General features: G+C 42.5%; 1 protein-coding gene across 2 annotated transcripts in view; it reads left to right on the forward strand.

The window, feature by feature from the left end:
- Positions 1–15,358: 15,358 nt before the first annotated feature.
- The window catches only part of LOC126236504 (neuromodulin), a 949,037-nt gene continuing 945,447 nt past the window's right edge, over positions 15,359–18,948 (forward strand). For both annotated transcript variants that reach the window (XM_049945862.1, XM_049945864.1), the window contains exon 1: positions 15,359–15,455. The gene's annotated coding sequence lies outside the window, so the exon portion shown is untranslated. The remainder of the gene's footprint in view (positions 15,456–18,948) is intronic.

Raw genomic sequence — 18,948 nt, forward strand, 5'->3', positions numbered from 1 at the left:
TTACATCACCCTACTTTTTTATGTTTGTTCTGTTTACTTCTGAACTTCCATACTCAGGTCAGACGAACACTTTGTGGAGAAATAAAAACGAAATAAGATAGTATTCATTCAAGAAACTTAAATAGTAAATTGAATTCATCAGAGTAATCTACAAGAATCGATGAGCCGAAACATTATGACCAAATGTTTACTAGCGTATTGCTCCACTTTTCAAAGACATAATAACAGAGATTCTGTTTGGCATTGACTCTACGAGTCACTGACAGGATTTCAGAAGTATTAAGCACCAACTGACGATGCCCAGGTCGAGCAATTCCCACAAATTACGGGATGGTGATTTACGGGCCCGCAGCTGGAGCCCAATATGTGTTCCAGTGGGTACAGATCAGGCACAATCAATGTGAGTTCACTACCATGCCCCTCAAACCACTGCAGCACGATTCTGCCCTTGCAGCACGACTGTCAACCTGCCGGGAGAAGTCAACGCTGCAGGAGGAGACTTATGCATGAAGTAATGCAGGTGGTCCGCAGTAATGTTCACGTAGTTCGCTGCTGTCATTATGCCTTCGATTACCTCCACGGATCCCATGCAAGCCCATTCAATGTACGCCCCAGTATAAATCTGCTTTCACCGGCCTGAATCTGTGGCGCGGTGAATGTATCGTGCAGCCATTCGCCTGCATGACGGCGTATAAGGACCCAACCATCAACCTGGCGTTACAAGAAATGCGATTCATTCGACAGGCGACACGTTTCTGTTATCGACGGTGAAAACTCAGTGACGCTGTGCCCACTTGAATCATAACTGAGTATGTCGTGTGATGTTGAACTCCATGTTCAAGAATGGACTTTAAACGGTGTGCTTCGAAACACTTGTGCTTGAATCAGAGTTGTACTCCGTCGTCAGATCTCCCACTGACTGCTGCCTATACTGGCCTATCCTGGATTACACAGTGGAGGATCCTCCGATCTCTGCGTTTTGCGATGAGACGTGGTCGTCCAATACCATGCGGCCTACTTGTTATTTCACCATCCTTCAACCACTTTTCACAGCTGCTCACGACAGCATAACGCCAAAAGGCGACCAGCTCCGCTGTTTCAGAGATTCTCGTTTCCAGCCGCACGGCCACAACAATGTGCCCTTTGTCAAAACCACTTATATCAGGGGATTTCGCATTTGCGGCCCCTGTCTTCGCCATAATGACTACCTATTCGTATCTCTTCCGCTGCATCGCGTGCACGCAACACGACCAGGAGGCATTCAACCGCACTGTGGGCAGTGGTCCTAATATTTTGGTTCATCAATGTACACTGTATGTACTAGAGACATCCACACACTCTATATGCTATTTTCTGTGGACACAGTTTTCACGCAACACGTAAACACTTAGTATTTCTTATACACACAGCAATTACTGGTACCGTACTGCAAGGAGGAAGTGGCTTATTTATACTTACATACTCAAATCGCATAAAATAAGTTCATTATGCGATTTGAGTATGTTTATCAACTACAGTATGTAGGTAAAACATTTTTTATCATTACTATATCTGAATCACGGTCTTTTGATACAATAATGTTACAGATTATTTCGATAAAATCACCATTCAGCACTCAAGTGATGGAGTCAGTACATTCAGTAATGAAATAAAAAATGAAACACCTAAATTGAAATAATACTTTTTTGGTATGTTTGGAATGAAGGGTCCTCTTGATCACTATATGTAAGGAGAATGAAATAGCTATCCAGTTATATGTATACTCTGATACAGAGGGTGCTTCGCATAAATTTCATTCAAATTGCATTTTAAAATAATGGTCCATCGAAGAAGAAAGACATTGGTTTTGCAGTCGGAGTACAGTAGAAATTACAGGATTACGGACCGTATAGATTTTTTTTCATTTTGAAATTCCTCCTGGTGATTCCTCCTGTCCTTTACAAACAAAAAAATACATTCATATCCATTCTCAAAGGTGTCGCATATGTGAATACTACGTATTAAGTACACCACAATGTTTTTTTTCTGCTATTTTTTTCTGCTGTTTTTTTTTCGAGGATATTTATTCTTTTAGCTTCTATAGTTAAACAAAACAAAATTCCACAAGCACAGTTACACTGTGTACCCCAAATGTTTATGGTAAATATTACACAGACGCTTGAGGATATGAAATTGAATACTTTGAAGCAAGCAGCCAATGCCCAGAATAAATGTGTTCAGGTGCTAACAGATAGCAGTGCTTATGTGTCACATATCTGTAAACTGCTTATGTTTCGTAAGAAACAACTGTTTGTCGCACCGATAAGCGATGCGCAATCGTTTATGACGCGTCGACGGTGCAGTTTATTGTTGTTTACAGTTCGTGGGTGGTTCTCAAAGACGCAACCTTCTATGTGGTAAGTTGTATGTTAACCGGGGACCTAGACACGATGGAGAGGCTCCGTCCCCGCCGCAGCTGCTTCGGTCCACAACCCCACGACGACTACCGCAGTCCACTTCACCCTCCGCCGCCCCACACCGAACCCAGGGTTATTGTGTGGTTCGACCCCCGGTGTAACCCCCAGGGAACGTCTCACACCAGACGAGTGTAACCCATATGTTTGCGTAGTAGAGGAATGGTGGTGTACGCGTACGTGGAGAACTTGTTTGCGCAGCAATCGCCGACATAGTGTAGCTGAGGTGGAATAAGGGGAACCAGCCCGCATTCGCCAAGGCTGATCCACAACCTAAAAACCATCCATACACTGGCCGGCTCACCGCACCTCGACACAAGACCGCCGGGCGGATTCGTGCCGGGGACCAGGCGCTCCTTCCCGCTACGGAAAGTCGTGTGTTAGACCGCTCGGCTAACCGGGAGGGCAAAACGGAAGCTTATTCGTTACAAGAATTTGAAAACGTACACTTAATGTATGGTGTACCAGTATGTAGTATCCAGACGCTTGTAGAAAGACGTTTCGCATCACACACCATTCTGATTATAATGGGGAACAGCAGCTTACCAGAAACTGCGCCGCCCAAGGAACGGACAGCTGGTCAGGAAAGAATTGTTCGCTCTCTGGAATTGGACAAGATAATGATTGACGTTGTGGGAGAGGATTCATGAATAATTATTCGTCAAACGGCCAGTGCAGTATACAATTCAGACGAGTGATTGGAGCTTGATGAAGCGGCAGCTATACCTTTTTATAAGTAATCTGTGCAGGCAGTGAATGCATATGATTTCGAGCCTGTAGTTCACATTGTCAATGAATTACGTTGAAATCCTTCTGTTGAGACTGGTGGCTGTCACTTCTAACGAGCTCTATGAGCTTATGTTGTTAATATAAGATGCAAGTTGCCTATGTCAACAGCTAAATATACCTTTCAGACCATTATTGCTTCGTGTTCATCTAATAGTTCTCATTTTAGTATCTTCATCCATGCCTATAAATTCTAATTCAACATCTACATCTGTAGTAAGCAAGCCACCCTGTGATGTAGTGTGGATACTTTATGTACTATGATCATCTTCCCACTTTCCTGTTCCAGTTGCAAATGGAGCATGTGAAGAAAGATTGTTCTGCTTGAACTCGAATCTCTCTAATTTTACATTCACGACCTTCCGCGAGATATGCGTCAGAGAAAGCAATATACTGGTTGAATCTTCTTGGAAAACAGGATCTCGGAAGTTTATACCGTACCTTGATGCACTGCAATTAAACTTTTGTACGCCCTGTATAATCAAATGCGTCAACAAAAAGTTTTAATTATTTGAATTCTTGTCCGTCAGTGGATAATTAAAATATACATATGAATTATCAAGAAAGAATAAGAGTGCGGCCTGCCAAAGTTTCATCTTCTACAGAAATTTTCTTATCTCGGTACAGGGCTACAGAACGGGAAATTATAGATTCCGTAATACATAAAGTACAAAAATGTTCCGGGACGCCGGCCGCGGTGGCCGTATGGTTCTGGGCGCTTCAGTCCGGAACCGGGCGACCGCTACGGTCGCAGGTTCGAATCCTGCCTCGGGCATGGATGTGTGTGATGTCCTTAGATTAGTTAGGTTTAATTAGTTCTAAGTTCTAGGCGACTGATGACCTCAGAAGTTAAGTCGCATAGTGCTCAGAACCATTTGAACCATTTTTTTTTTTGTTCCGGGAAACTCAGTAATACAAGTCCTTGAGGAATGAAATAAATAGGAAGTGCAGGGAAGTTAGGACGAAATGGCTACATGAAAAATGTGAAGAAATCGAAAAAGAAATGATTGTCGGAAGGACAGACTCAGCATACAGGAAAATCAAAACAACCTGATACGCCGCTAAACCCGCTGGGCAGAACAGATAATAGCATTGTGGAAAGGGCCAAAGGTTGCGGTCAGTTTCTCCTTCTAATTGTCATTTATTGTAATTTAATAACCTTTACAACCAAAGCGACACATAGCCGAACCTTTACCGAAAGCAACTCTTTCACGACTGAAGGCCTCCAATCAAGAAATCTTAACACATAAACATGATAAAAATACAATTAACATAGCAATAAAATAATTGAAAAACAGCAAACATATGCAAAGTGCAATAAAAATGGCTGAGGGCCACAATTAAATTTCAAAATTTTAGAATATATTACTGTAGACTTTTAAAGGTGGAAGGCCAGAATGTATAACAATAAGAAATCTTAAAAAGTCAACAAGATTAAAATGCAATTAAAGAGGCAAATCAAATAAAATAAAAAACGTATCGCGGCTACGTGGAAGGCCTTAACGGCTCCGGAAAGGCTCAAAATCATGAAAAGTTCAATTTTTACTTTTTTGCGTTTTCTGAATCTGCAGACTCTTTTAATAGATATATAATTTCTTCAATTCCGAAGACTACAACTATTTTTAAATTTTTTTTTGAAATGTGTTCTACATGGGCGTGACCCACTGTGGCGCTGTTAAACTGCTGTCAAATGGTGTTATTATTAACGTCCGTGTTCATCAGGTACATTTTAGTGATGTGAGATAAAGTATGTGTTGTGGCTAACCTGTGATGGTTCAATATATATCGCTGGTGTGATTGTCGATTGTTTCATGTTTATTTACTCTGTCGTTATCTCGAAAATATTCGTAATTAATTCTGTTTCTTGAGTCTCTGTTTTGTTGAAGTATAATAATGAGTAAAAGTAAAGTTATTAGAAATCCTCTGAAGGCTTTTAAGAAAAGGAGAAATGTTGGAAAGCCAAAGGTATTTAGAAATATGGAAATGAAGATAGCTTCTAACATGGTACGAGCGATGCTTGCTTTAGACAAGGAACGCCTTCGGGCTGCAGACAGGGCTGTAAAGAGTCTAGAAATACAAGCAAGAGTAAACAGGAGGAGGAACAAGAGGAAGCTGGAGGAGGAGTTTGCAGAGGATGGACCTGGAATGCACTAAAAAGTTAATCCAATCTTTGTCGCTCGATTCCCAAAACTTTTATTTTCTCATACTAATTACATGTTTTCTAAGGATCTTCAAAACATATTTGTTTCAAACTTTCAGTAAATGTTACACAGTACCTTCTGCATAATTTAACACAGCCTTTTTCCCAAAAAACTGTATATTTTTGAATATATAAATAAAAAATTGCAAAAAAAATGTTGTGAATTTTCATTACAATTGAAAAAAAATCATCTTTAATAACTGAACTAAAATTTTGTAAAATCCCCGTTTTAAGTTGTAGCCCATATTCCAATAAATAATCTGTAAAAAGTTCAACTTCCTACCTCAAATACTTTGTGAGGAAAGATGTAATTTATAAGCGTTATTTTAACATTGCAAGTATAGGGCGTTCCGGAGCCCCTTAAGGTTAAGCAGATAGAACACACATATGCAAGGTGCAATACCAATGGCTGAAGGCCACAATTAAGTTTCAAAATTTTAAAAGATATTACAATAATATTTTGAAGGCTGAAGGCTGCAATGTGCAAGCTTGAAAGATAAATTTAAAAATTAATTTTGCAAAATTTTTAAGAAAATTTTACACGTCTTGCGAATATCGAGTAAAAACGCAAATCGTCAATACGGCTTGCAGCTCACAACGGGGTTGATCTTTAACTTAATAGTGTTGAGGAGGTAGCGGCAAACACGGAAAGGAAGTATTACAGTACTTTCTTCATTCGACAACAGATTAATTACGGATACGTAAACACAGTGTGCAATGGGATTTACACTCTGCCGTGCACTTCACAGTATTTTTCAGAGTGTAGTTGAAGGTGTAGATGTAGCCTGCTTTCGGAAGTACGACGATACAGCCATCCAAATGCATCTTTCCTATGGTTTCGTCATATAGATAAAGGTAAATACCGGAAGAGTTACTTCAGAGAAAGACCCGATTCCTTCCACAGGCTCCCTCCCCCAACGTAACAGACCTCATACTCGGGACTTAATCATCTTTTTCGTGACGGGATGTTAAAACCGATCTTCCATCTTGATTTTTTCCCTTTTTTGTTCTCACTTTTTTAATGACTTGCCCAACAATCAATCGGAGAGGCAGGCGCAACGGAATATTCGCTCGTCCGGCTGACGGATGGGTACACACATCTGTAGAACAAGTCATCCACTTTCTGATTTTACACACACATACAGCTACACACCGTACACAAGGCTGCCATATTTTTACCGAGACAAGGTTGGCCTAGTAACAAAGGGAAACCAATTAAATCCTCACTTTGAAACCAGGGGTTTATGAAGATCTTCGTACGCTGCAACACTGATTTGAAGATGGCAGTAGATCACAGCTGAATACTGTCATTGTAAAAAGAGGAGTGATCGATGTTAGATACAAGAAATTAAAAAAAATGCACTGCTACAGAAATGGAAAATTATTACACCCTGAACTCCTTGATCCAACGCTGCCAAGCTGATACTCTATATTTAAACTCCTGTTGGGCATGTAGATTACATATTCATCCTGATGCAGGCATATTTCCATTACAGAAGACAATTCACTCCAACAGATGAATAACACTGTGTGTCTAACATTACTGGAACATTTCAAATAGAGATAACGAACAACACTTGATAGGTTTCTGTTAATTCAGCCACCCTTCATTTCGATCATGTATTTTTGCATATCGATTAAGGCGATCTTTTGGTTTATTTTCTGACAGCTCGCTAGTCGCTTTCGATATCCTTCTACAACATGGGAAGTATCTAGGTGTTACTGGTTATCTTTGGAGAGAGTACCTCAGCCAATGAACACCTAGCAAGTGATGGTGTCACGTGAGCGCGTTGTATTTGAAGGAAGGGAAAGAGGCAGTTACAGGGAAGCACTTGTACTGAGGCACTCTCTTTCCAGATGTGCTCAGTCCTAAGTGAACTTGCCATGTTGTGGAGTGCACATTATTATGAGTTAATTGGTACTGAGCACTTTTGCGTGTGAGCTGCATGTTGTTTTGAGTTGGTACGAGTAGGCAGTACTGATCCGGAAGGCGCTGGTTGGAAGTAGTTTGTATCAGACAAGGTATGGTCTGATAATTATGTTACCACTAAGTTGAAAAGAAGAATATTGGTCTGATATTTCTGTTGCCACTAATCTGAAAAGAAGAAGTGCATGATATTAGTATTGGTACTGGGAGTGGCTGCAATATTAGTTCTGAGAGTGCAAGATACGTTTCTTGAATTGATTTTGACAAGGACACGGTCCCCTCGCTATGCGTCCTGCTCAGCGATCGGACGTAAGACGTTGCTACTTTCCTTATTGTTACGGCTTGTCGGGTGTCTAGTGGCAGTGTGACTGATTAGGTTTTATGACGAACTACGTATCAGGGTGACGAATAAGCTGACCCCAAAATACAGTACTACTTACGTTCGTGTCTGCAATTTAATCCGCGATCACAAGTTAGTTAATCTTTCTTTTCATTCTCAAAACAGATGGCAAATATTAGGTTGGTGCACAAGTTCGAAGCGTTTATCTTTTGCATGTTGGAGTTTCGATTGCCATGGGTTCATTTATCGATTGTCATTTCTTATTTATAGTTCATTGTTGCTATTTGAGTTTACATTCCGTCATTTTGTCCTTTGGAAATAGTGAGTGGAAGAGTGGACACTAGAAAATGGAGTGCCGAGTGGAGAATCGGAACATTTCACATATTCTTCTGTTTGAGTTCAATAGAGAAAGACAGCGGTGGAGACAGCAAGAAATATTTGCGCCGTATAAGGGGATAATGTATTTGGACAGAGCAGGCATAATGTATTTGGACAGAGCACGGCACGAAAATGGTTTTCTCGTTTGAAGGAGAATCGTTTTAACATTAGTGACTCTCCACCTTTAGGAAGACCTCCGAGGTTTGATGAAGGTGGTTTAAACGTATTAGTCCACAATGATTGATGTCAGTGTACTCAAGAACTGGTAAATGTGATGAAATGAGATCATTCCACCATGTTGTGACATTTTCATGCAGTGGGAGAGCTTCAAAAATCGGGTGTATGGGTATCGCATGCTCTTAATCAATATCACAAAAATCAGCGGGTGTGGATATGTACATCTCTGCTTGGTCGTCGTCAGTTGGTTCATGAACAACACCAAACATTTTTGTCCTGTATCGTTACTGGTGACGAAAAATCGTGTCTTTATGCTGACATAAGAAACAGAAAGGGATGGTTGGGCCCAAAAAAAGCAGCAACTCCCAGTACAAAGACCTGCGCTCATCCACAAAAGATAATGTTATGCATCTGGTAGAGCAGCGACGGTGTGGTGTACAACTAATTGCTTCCTCTAGGTGTTATCACACTATTGACATTTATTGTCGACAACCCAGAGGCCTTGTAGCCGCAATACCAAGAACGATGACCAAGAAGACCGCGTGAAGTAATACTGCTCCTGACAATGACCTCCCTAACTTTGCTAGACTGACAAAAAACACCATACAGGAGTTGGGTTGGGAAGTGATTCCACTCCCCCGTAATTCACCAGGTCCTTAGACTTTCACCTTTCAAGGTCTCTATCGAACTACCTTCAAGGAACTTCCTTTCCAGATGAATATACACTGCGAACATGGCTCGACGAGTTCTTTGCCGTAAAACCAAGAGGTGTCTACAGTCGCGGAATCTTAAAGTTTCGCCGGTGTTGCCGGGGCTTGTAAATGGTTAAGGAGAATTTGTTATTGATTATGTGTGTCTGTTGCGTTTATTAAATTTACGCACCAAACCAGTATTTCTGCATTTTCTTAATATTGCCGAATCAGGAATCGAGACAAATATAACTGTATTAAGTGTAGCAGATGCTACGTCTTGTATTAATTTATACGATGGTTTGTTGTCGTAATTGTTCTAATAAACCAGAAATTTATTTGAGCTTTCCAATCTCTTTACCTGGGTCAGATTAATGTTCGCATCTTACCCCTTTTCTAATGTAATAATCAATAAATATTTTGTGATGTTGTACGATATCTATGGGAATTTACAGTTGTACATTAGGACAATTTTATAAAAATAGCGTAAGTCACGTTGCCGAACGACGAATTTGCGCCTGCCGAGTTCTTATCTTATTCTATTCTTATCTTATTCTATGCAGGTGGTGTGACGTTGTCAGTCCCTTGAGTCTACATGTGGTTTAAATGTTTATTCTCATATACAAGGACATGGATGGATCATCGTTCGGATCTGCAGAGTGCTGTTGGCAAGTGGGGTGCACTCAGCCCTTGTGAGGCCAATTGAGGAGATACTTGATCGAGAAGTAGCGGCATCTGTCACGAAAACTGATAACGGGCGGGGCAGTGGTATGCTGACCAGATGTCCCTCTGTATCCGCATCCAGTGACGCCTAAGGGCTGCCGGATGGTACCGTTGGGCGATGTTCGTTTATATACAAGGATACGAACTGGCCTTTAGTAGCCTCAGAGGTTATCTGTTGATCGAGCCACACCGTAAGATTTCTAAAATACTGACAGAGTGGACCGTTGCGCAATATATGTACTGTTGTCTGACGAACCGTTCTTGGCGTTAGTCAGATGCTCCTCGTCGATACAAATATCTCTCTTTTTTTTACGGCCACTATAAAGGCTGTGGGCATACCAAATGTACGTGCAGCTTATCATCATATTTCGAACTTTGAGAAATGTCTAATGATTGGCGTGAGATATGTAGGAGCTTCATAAACAACAGATCGCACATACAGTTGGCTGTCGCATACTTACTCAATAACGACTGGTGACGGGACAGATTCAGGACAACTTGTGAGTGAGTACGAGACTAGGTGCGAGTCCGTCCAGCAGCTCTACTCCACGAGTACAGTGGAATTGTGCCCGACTGTCTCTGCTGAATAGTGTTGGAGACAGATTACTGGCAGCTAATTTGTGGTCGCGTGTGGCCATTTGTCCTGTACTCCTTACACGATACCACAAATAATAGTCGCGTGGTAAAGAGCCAGAGTCACCTGAGATGTTGAGTGGCGTTCCGTGGTGTTCATCGATGGGATCCGCATGTTATTGTGACGGTCTGATGGACACCGTCGTAGAAGGCCTAGAAGCTGTTCTCGAGACCTATCCATCACCAGCTTCTGTGATCGTGGTATGAGGAGGTGTCGTACATTAAAAGTGGACGTGTGGTAATTGTTCAAGATAGGCTGATTATTCGCCAATATGTATCATGAATGGCTAACACTGTTGCCATACCTTTGATGACTAGGGTACCAAATGTACTGCAACAAGATAGCGTAATACTCCCATACTGTAGTACACACCACTGGCCTACACACTCCTCTGATTTATCACTAACAGAGCACATGTGGGCTGCGATCGCAAGACTTCAATTTGAAACTACGCGCCAGCCAGACATCTTCATGAAATGCCAGAGCAAGTGATTCAGGCATGGCAAGAAATCACTCAAAATGAAATTCACCGGCTGTTTGCTTCCGTGTCATAACGAATACTAGAGAGTATTTGTGCCAATGGAAGCTACATCTGGGACCTTGATGGATTGAAAGCTTAACCAACATCCTTTACATGATAAACATCTCCACAAACTTTCATAAATATCAGGCTGATGTTTCAGTGTTAAACTGCCCCTTCTTCCTCCTCCCCCTCCCCCCTCCCTCCCCATCGAAAAAAGTTTTAAGACTTTGGCTCAAACGGCTCTGAGCACTATGGGACTTAACTTCTGAGGTCATCAGTCCCCTACAACTTAGAACTACTTAAACCTAACTAACCTAAGGACATCACACACATCCATGCCCGAGGCAGGATTCGAACCGCTCGGCCACCCCGGCCGGCTTTTAAGACTTTCTTGTGCCTCTCTATCAGCTTATCAGTTCAGACAAACGAATACAGAGTAAGGACAATCACAAACACAAGAGAATGGACAGATTACGTTCTAACTCTGGAGTGCAAGGAAAATAACTGAAAGGCAATAAATTTTTAAATTCACAATATTTTATTACAAGGCTTTACTTAGACTAAATAGCCGTAATTAAAAACATCATTAATTGCAAGACTGTTCAACCATCTGTTACAAGAGACGGGCACAACACGCCTCCAGGGCACATATTATGCCGACAGCGGCTGCATGCATTAATATGAACAGTCCGGTTACGGGGCAGCACAAGTATCTTTTAAAACAGTAAACGAACATACGTATAACGACTAGAGCACAATTATTTTAAAGCCCACACTATAAGGGCTGAAAACCGCCCCGAGCTCGGAAATCGGAATAAACACCTAATGGACCTAAATTCCGGCAGCTGTCGAAGGAGCTTTACATTTCCTTATAACAAAGCCTTAAAATATACGGCATCTGATGAATGATGCCGCAATAACGACTCAAATGTTAATTTGTCTTCAAGAAATCAATCACTAACGGTAACCATCCAGCACCACAACAGTTCACGAACCATCACTGCCTTCAATTAATGAGCTGATGATTCCACTCTGCGGTAATTAATTGACGGTCTCTTTTAATAAATCACTGCATCGTTTAAAACACTTCGTAAAATCTAAACCACTAAAAGACAGTATAAACAAACTTTAAAAACAACGTGTAATAGGAAAACTCTGTTTTAAATGCAGTCAGCAAATCGGCTAATAAACGTAGCACAGAAGAAAAGATACGTTCAAACGTAAAATTTATAAGGGTCATTGCAGATGGACAAAAACACAAACCACGGGGCAAGGAGTAACGTTCATTTCATACACTTGCAGATACTCACCCTTATAATTTCATAGTGAAGTTTGCCTTTACGCGCACAGCATCCATAGCACATGCATTTTGCGAGCTACACAGTGCCACCGCCCAGTGTGGTTACAACCGCCGTCTCAGCTCGATACAGCGTGGAGCTTACTTTCACACGGGACGGCGTGTGTCAGTACAAGCTCACACAGGACCGATAAATAACACTTCACACTGAGAAAAGTACACTTCTGCCGATGTACTTTCCAGACACCACATTGCGAACACAGCTGTCGTTACATATGCATCCATACACATTGCTAGACTTCGACTGCTGTCTATCATTAGGCAGACTTTTGCGCCACGCCATCTAGGCCCGCTCGTAAGCCATTAATAGAGCGGAGCGCAGCAAGCTGCTCGGTCTCCCGACCGTGACACTCGTCGTCTAGAACTGCACTCTCTCCAGACGATCTGTGTCTCGTCCCGCCGCCGGCCGCTGTGGCCGAGCGGTTCTAGGCTCTTCAGTCCGGAACCACGCTTCTGCTACGGTCGCGGGTTCGAATCCTGCCTCGGGCATGGATGTGCGTGACGTCCTTAGGTTAGTTAGGTTTAGGTAGTTCTAAGTCTAGGGGACTGATGACCTCAGATGTTTAGTCTGATAGTGCTTAGAGCCATTTTCTCGTCCCGCCATGTTTAGGGGCGTACAACAATCGCCACCTAGCGGAGAGCGAAACAGTGCGAGAGGGCAACAAAACAATGGCTGGAATCGATTACAGACTGTCTCACTGTGTATTGGAGATTTTCTCTTGGATTAAAGGTAACTGCCAGAAGCAGAAATCTCCTCTATTATTCCATTGTATTCCACTGCTCCAACCCCAGCACATTTTCATCTGGGGGAAAACATGAGCGTACCTTGTAGGCCGAGATATAAAACAGTTCGCCGTATCCACTTGGAATCGAAATTAAAAAAAAAAAAAAATTAGGACTCATTTCATGAAATTTTAGTCACATCTTCAGATAACAAACAAGTGGCATAAAGAAGATACCAAAATCGTAATTAGAATTATTTTAAAACAGGAACTACTGAATTAATATAACGCCGATTAGCAAGTGAGGTATACGGACCTTTCGATAGATATGTCCTTAAAATCTCCGTAAGGATAAGTAATAGGAGACCGCTATCTTGCTGCAAAAAAACTGGCGTCAGAAGTACACAACCATCCTGAACAAAATAGTTAGTGGAACTAGAGAAAGATGTAACCCTTGAAACAGAAGCCAATAGGAACCGGCATCATAAAACGTTGATAAGAAAGCCCAGCCTAATCAAGCATAGCGGGCTTGCACGGCACGTCTTCTCAGTTACAGGGGCTAGCCACCCCTAGTGTAACACAGGCTGCATAAGCCGGTCACGTCCAGCCGAGGACGCGCAGCAGCGCATCGCAGAACCAGGGGAACCGACATACTGGAACAGAGGCCATACACAAACGTGAAGAGCAATGGCAAAGTGCCAAACTAAACCGGTGCGTAAATGTGCATAAGCATTGGAAGATAAGGAAATCTCTTACACAGCAAAAAAGCCAAGACAGCAAGCCTTTAAATCTAACATAAAAACTTATCCCCATCTGACCATCATATTTTTCATCATTTGACATGTATCATCACAGTTGTGATTGCTTCTCATACTAAGTAATATCACCTGACATGATCAGAAAGGCGTCCAATAAGTAATGCAACACATTTTTCTTTTCTGAAAGCATGTTGAATTTACTCAGGATTCAAATACACCGCACTATTCCCCACTCTTTGACTACAAAACCCTATTTTTCAACATACTCTCCGTTCAATGCGACTGCCTGTATGGTACCACTCTACTGATCGACGTCGGAGCCAACGTCTTGCTGCATCAATAACCTCCCCATCATACTCGTACTACATCCCCCAGAGTACATCTTTTATTGTGCCAAACACAAAGAAATCGGAAGGTACGAGATCAAGACAGTAGGGAGAATGAAGGGCAATCCAGTGTTGTTTTGTGAGCTCCCCCGGGTCCGTAGACTATTGTGCGGCCTAGTGTTGTCAGATATGTCCATCTGTGCAGTGAGGTGTTTGGTTGTGATCTGCCGACCAACTCGAATGAGAGTGTCCGCACGTTCCAGCATTGCTCGAGTCACAGTCGTGTGCGACCGGCCGGCCGCCGCCATACTGCATCACTACCCCTCCTCATCATCCACTTTTTTGTACTGCTTCCTGCAGAGTGCATCTTCCGTTGTGCCAAACAGATGGAAGTCCGAAGTTGCGATATCCGAGCTGTAGGGTGGATGAGGAAGAACAGTCCAATGAAGTTCCATGAGCTCCTCTCGGCAGCGCAGACATAGTGTTACGGTTTACGTTGTCACAGACGTCCAGTTGTTGCAGCAAGGTGTTTGACTGTGATTCTTCGATACCTCCAATGAGAGTGTCCGCACGTTTCAACATTACAGGCGTTACAGCTGGTGCTGCCGCCGGAGTACGAAAGGTCGGACAGGTATGCGCAACATTCTTGCGGTGTTGACAAATGCTTCGCCCAACCATTCGCCGTTTTTTTGCTCACAGCCAGGCCTCCGTAGACATTCTGCAAGCTCCTCTGAATATCTACGATGCTCTGGTCTTCCGGCAACAGGAACTCAGTGACAGTCCTGTGCTTCGAACGCACCTCAGACGCAATTCTGAAGGCTGCTATAGCGCAGTCGCCTATCGGAACTTCATGAAACCGTAGCGGCTGAAGCGGATAATTCCACGATGTCCCACAATAAATTCCGCACGTTTTCAACCGAAATTGGCTGAGCAGAAAATGTATTCTTGAGGAAAATCTGCTCGAAATTAAATTCTTCATGGAGCTAGAAATGTGAGGACATTCTGCTAATTCAGGGTAATTTTCTTTCTGAGTTTTTTTGTGACGTAAGTGCACGCGACGGCCTCAGCGGAGGTAAGTATGCATGAGGCTCCAGCTGCTTCCAGAATCGGCCGAGTGACTACTGCTGACAAGATCGCCAGCCGGGCACTCGGTCGCGAGACCTTTGCGTGAGAATGAGATCGGTTTAGGGAGACAAAGGTCAACCACGGTATCAGCAGATGTGCAGGCGTGGCGCTGGACGGCAAGCGTCGCATGGTGGGGGTGGCGTCGGAGGCGCGGCGGCTGGGCGGGGAGGGGAGTGGTGGGGGTGGGAAGGGGCGAGCGGCGGAGGGGCGGGGCGGCGCGACGCCGCAGCCTCAGCCTCACTGTGCCCCGGGGCCCGGACACTCGCGCCGCGACGCCCGTACCGCCCGCTCAGCGACGCCGCTGCCAGACGCCGCCACCAGCGCCGCCGCCGCCCCCGTGAGTACCGCTGCTGGCTGCCACTGTCCATTCTTGGTCTCGCAAACGGCTCTGCCTAGTGCAACACTTTACCAGCACTATTCCACTCTAACATCACGTTGCAGAGTAATAGAATTTATTACATAATAATTCACGAGGAAACAGTCATGCCGCCTAAGAAATTGACTGGGAATGTATAAAATGCAGTTTGGAATTAAAAATAGCTGAAAGTAGCCTATCAAATTTTAAGAATCGGTACTTTGCATCAGAAGTAATTTTGGAATTGCAAGCATGTAACACCGTTTCACTGGCTTTCAATACGATTTATGGTCTGTCAGATTTCGAGAATTCGCACTTGTCACCGTCTCTGGACACCTCCGTTCATATACTAACAACCACTGTCACGGCGTGTCTGCGACTGATTCATCTTGACAACGAGTGGAAGGTCTTCGGTCAAAGTGTAGGAACAAGTATTAACCATTACCCAAATGTTTGCCTGGAAGCTGAGTCGATAACAAATTCTCCGTGAAGTTTCAAGGAGCATACCCTATGGTTAGTACTTGTTCCTTCGGAAACAACCGGAAGTGGTAAAGTAAATGAGGTAGAGCATTAGTTATTCTGGATCAGACGAGTTAAAATTTCCGTCGGCCATGCTGATTCAGGTCCACCGTACTAGTCTCAAACCATCTGAAGCGAAGGCCAGTGCTGATTCCCATATCAACTTTTGTCCAGGCCGAGTTTCTACTGCGTCTCTAATGTCCTACATATCGGTGCGACAGTTACCTCTAATACTCCTTAAGTAGTGAGTTTGTGATAATTAGAACAGAAGTAAGCTTAAATTTTAACGTTCGTGGCCAGAAAGATCATTATAGACGGGGCACGAGCTCTCAGCTGGGCAAATGAGGGGAAGAAGTTTGGTCGTAGCCTTGTGGACGATACCATTCTGGCACAGGGTAGAATCGATTTACGGGCAACCTAAATCAGGAGTTTGAGGTATGGATTTGAACTCCGCTCTTGAAATGTCAGTCCTGAATCTTAAATTCTGCTTTACTGGGCTTGATATAGTCACCCTACAGATTATTTCATTAGTAAATAAAAATATTTTTATGGTGAAACACTATGATGCTTATAAAGCCATCTGTTACGGTAGAAACAAGTATGTTGTAAGGTATTCCTGTGGTTCGAGAACTACGCCTGAATGTAGCTTGTATGTGCCAGTCGTAACCAAAATAACCCGGAAGTGTTCGTTTGCAAGCTACAAAGAGATGTTGCTCTTTCTTTTCGAGGTTAATCATGTGCAGAATTCTGGATTGCGGAAGTAATGTATCGTGGCGAATGGCTTCAGTTGTTCATCACCTTGATAAGGGAAACACATTTAATGTTTGGTAGAAATAAGTGAAGCCCCAGTGTGTTGTTTTATCACCTATTTTCGTTCTCGTGACTTTAGGAAACAGAGTCGGTCTTTGCAAAAAAGTAACATACAGTCTCCTTAGTGAGAGACGTACAAGTTTTTGATCACAGTCAATTAAATTCGTCTTGGAAATATATTATTGCTGCTACAACTTCATGTAAAATAAGGATAAATTGCAAGTCGATTAATTGGTGTATAAGTCTTATTAATTTCTTTGGGTTCTACCTCCATGCAGTTTCTTTAAAAGTTCATTTTCGAGTCGAATGTGAAACTGCAAGTACTTTGGCTACCGGCGTGCTTCAAGCCGTACATTCGATGAAAAGATTTGCTGAGCAATGCTTACTTCCTTGCATAAAAGTGATTATCGCGTCAAATGCAGAAAATATATAGAAACTACGTCGAGGATTGATTTTTCGTATAACAGTCATTCCTTTAATAAGGAGTTTAGCAACAGAAAAATGTATAAAATTGACAGAAATAGCCAATAGAGAAGTACGGTATTATTTCAACATATACTTTTCACCTTTATTATGTGCATTGAAGATGTTCTCCATCCTGCCTGTGGCTGCCATTTTCTAGATGCTTCAGGAAATAGTTCAGTGCTAAATTTCTGCAATGGAAAGAGCTACTTATGACAGGTACTATGTTACAGATTAGAGCAATGTACATGTCGTTTATAGCTCGTGGAGTATAGAATAAGAAACGCTATGAAGTTTGACTTGCAGAAGAAGCCACGCCCCAACATGTATGGAGGAACAGTCGCTAGCAGGGTTGACCACGGCCATTTCTTAGTGGCTAAAGGCAGGTACAGACTTCCCACAGATAATATCCCCTTAAACTGGGAAATTTGGAACTAAGCTTCCCACAGATTATTATCGCATTAAACTGGGAAATTTCGTACTAAACGTAGTTTTCATGGTAAGTCAGAGAGAAAAGAATTTATGAAAATATTTACAGCGTAGAAAAAATATATTTCTGTTATCGCCTTTTATCCTATTCATAATTTCATTCCTTGCATTGTTTCACCTAGTTTTTCTGTATGGCTCCTATTCGTTCCCTTGCCGATAAAGAAAATACTATTCATTAATTATTTTAATAAATGTAGAAGTCTGCAGCTAAAACTTATATGGACAAATGTAGTCAGAAACGATTAGAAGCATTAACTCAGATGCCAGAGAAGATACGAAATGCCTGCTTTACAGAATCAGAATGCATATAATTTTCCTCTCTACTTCCAGATTTGATTCGCATATTACACAGACGACATACCTCATAAGCAAACTTTGTGGGTTTCCGTTTTACGTATGGACCAGATAAAACATAATTCACCACCTTCTAGAAATTTTTGACTTCAAATATACCAAAAGCTATTTGTCTAGTCATCGTCGAATAATTATCTTAAATCTAAAACTAGGTCCGCAAGGCTGTGGTTTTGAAATAAAACGTCGATTCTTGTGAGTGTAATTGGGACTTGACTCTTATTTGTAAAGAACAGATTTAAAACCAGCAGCCAGCCTTTCAAGTTTAGCTTTGCCGTAGTTTTCCGGAGACAGCCGGCACACGCGCTACACCATGGCGACGGTCTACACTTCTTCCGTGCTTGCCCACTAAAGATAGAGCGGCGTCTCTAATGAAGTCATCGATGTGACGTTAAAAATCCATGCTTCCGCAGCCGCGCTGTCACTGTACATCGATTTCCAAAGGGCGCGCCTGTAACACGTAATGAAGTGCTCGTACAAGGTGTCTGAATGTTCCTCTTACGATCCGTCAAAGCACGTAGTTTGCTTTGGCTAGATAATGATCTGAACAGAAACCGTTTCCGAGCTACAGCAAAAAACATATCAAACACTTTATTCATTTTTCCCGAGCTTGCAATGTACCGACGAACTATTATTTTGACGCGTGGCACAAATGACAGTGGCCAATATAAACCGCTGTTGTGATAAGTAGGCTGCGGCTCGTGAGCGTGAGAAGGCATATTGCAACATTTTCTTGTGTGCTTTAGCAGTGGGCATTGTTGTCGCATTAACTAGTTTGTTACAAATATAATAAGTACGAGGGAGCCAATGGCCCACTACCTCTCATTTGCTTAGCAGATGCGAC

The sequence above is a fragment of the Schistocerca nitens genome, chromosome 2, assembly GCF_023898315.1.
Source record: "Schistocerca nitens isolate TAMUIC-IGC-003100 chromosome 2, iqSchNite1.1, whole genome shotgun sequence".
Taxonomy (NCBI): domain Eukaryota; kingdom Metazoa; phylum Arthropoda; class Insecta; order Orthoptera; family Acrididae; genus Schistocerca; species Schistocerca nitens.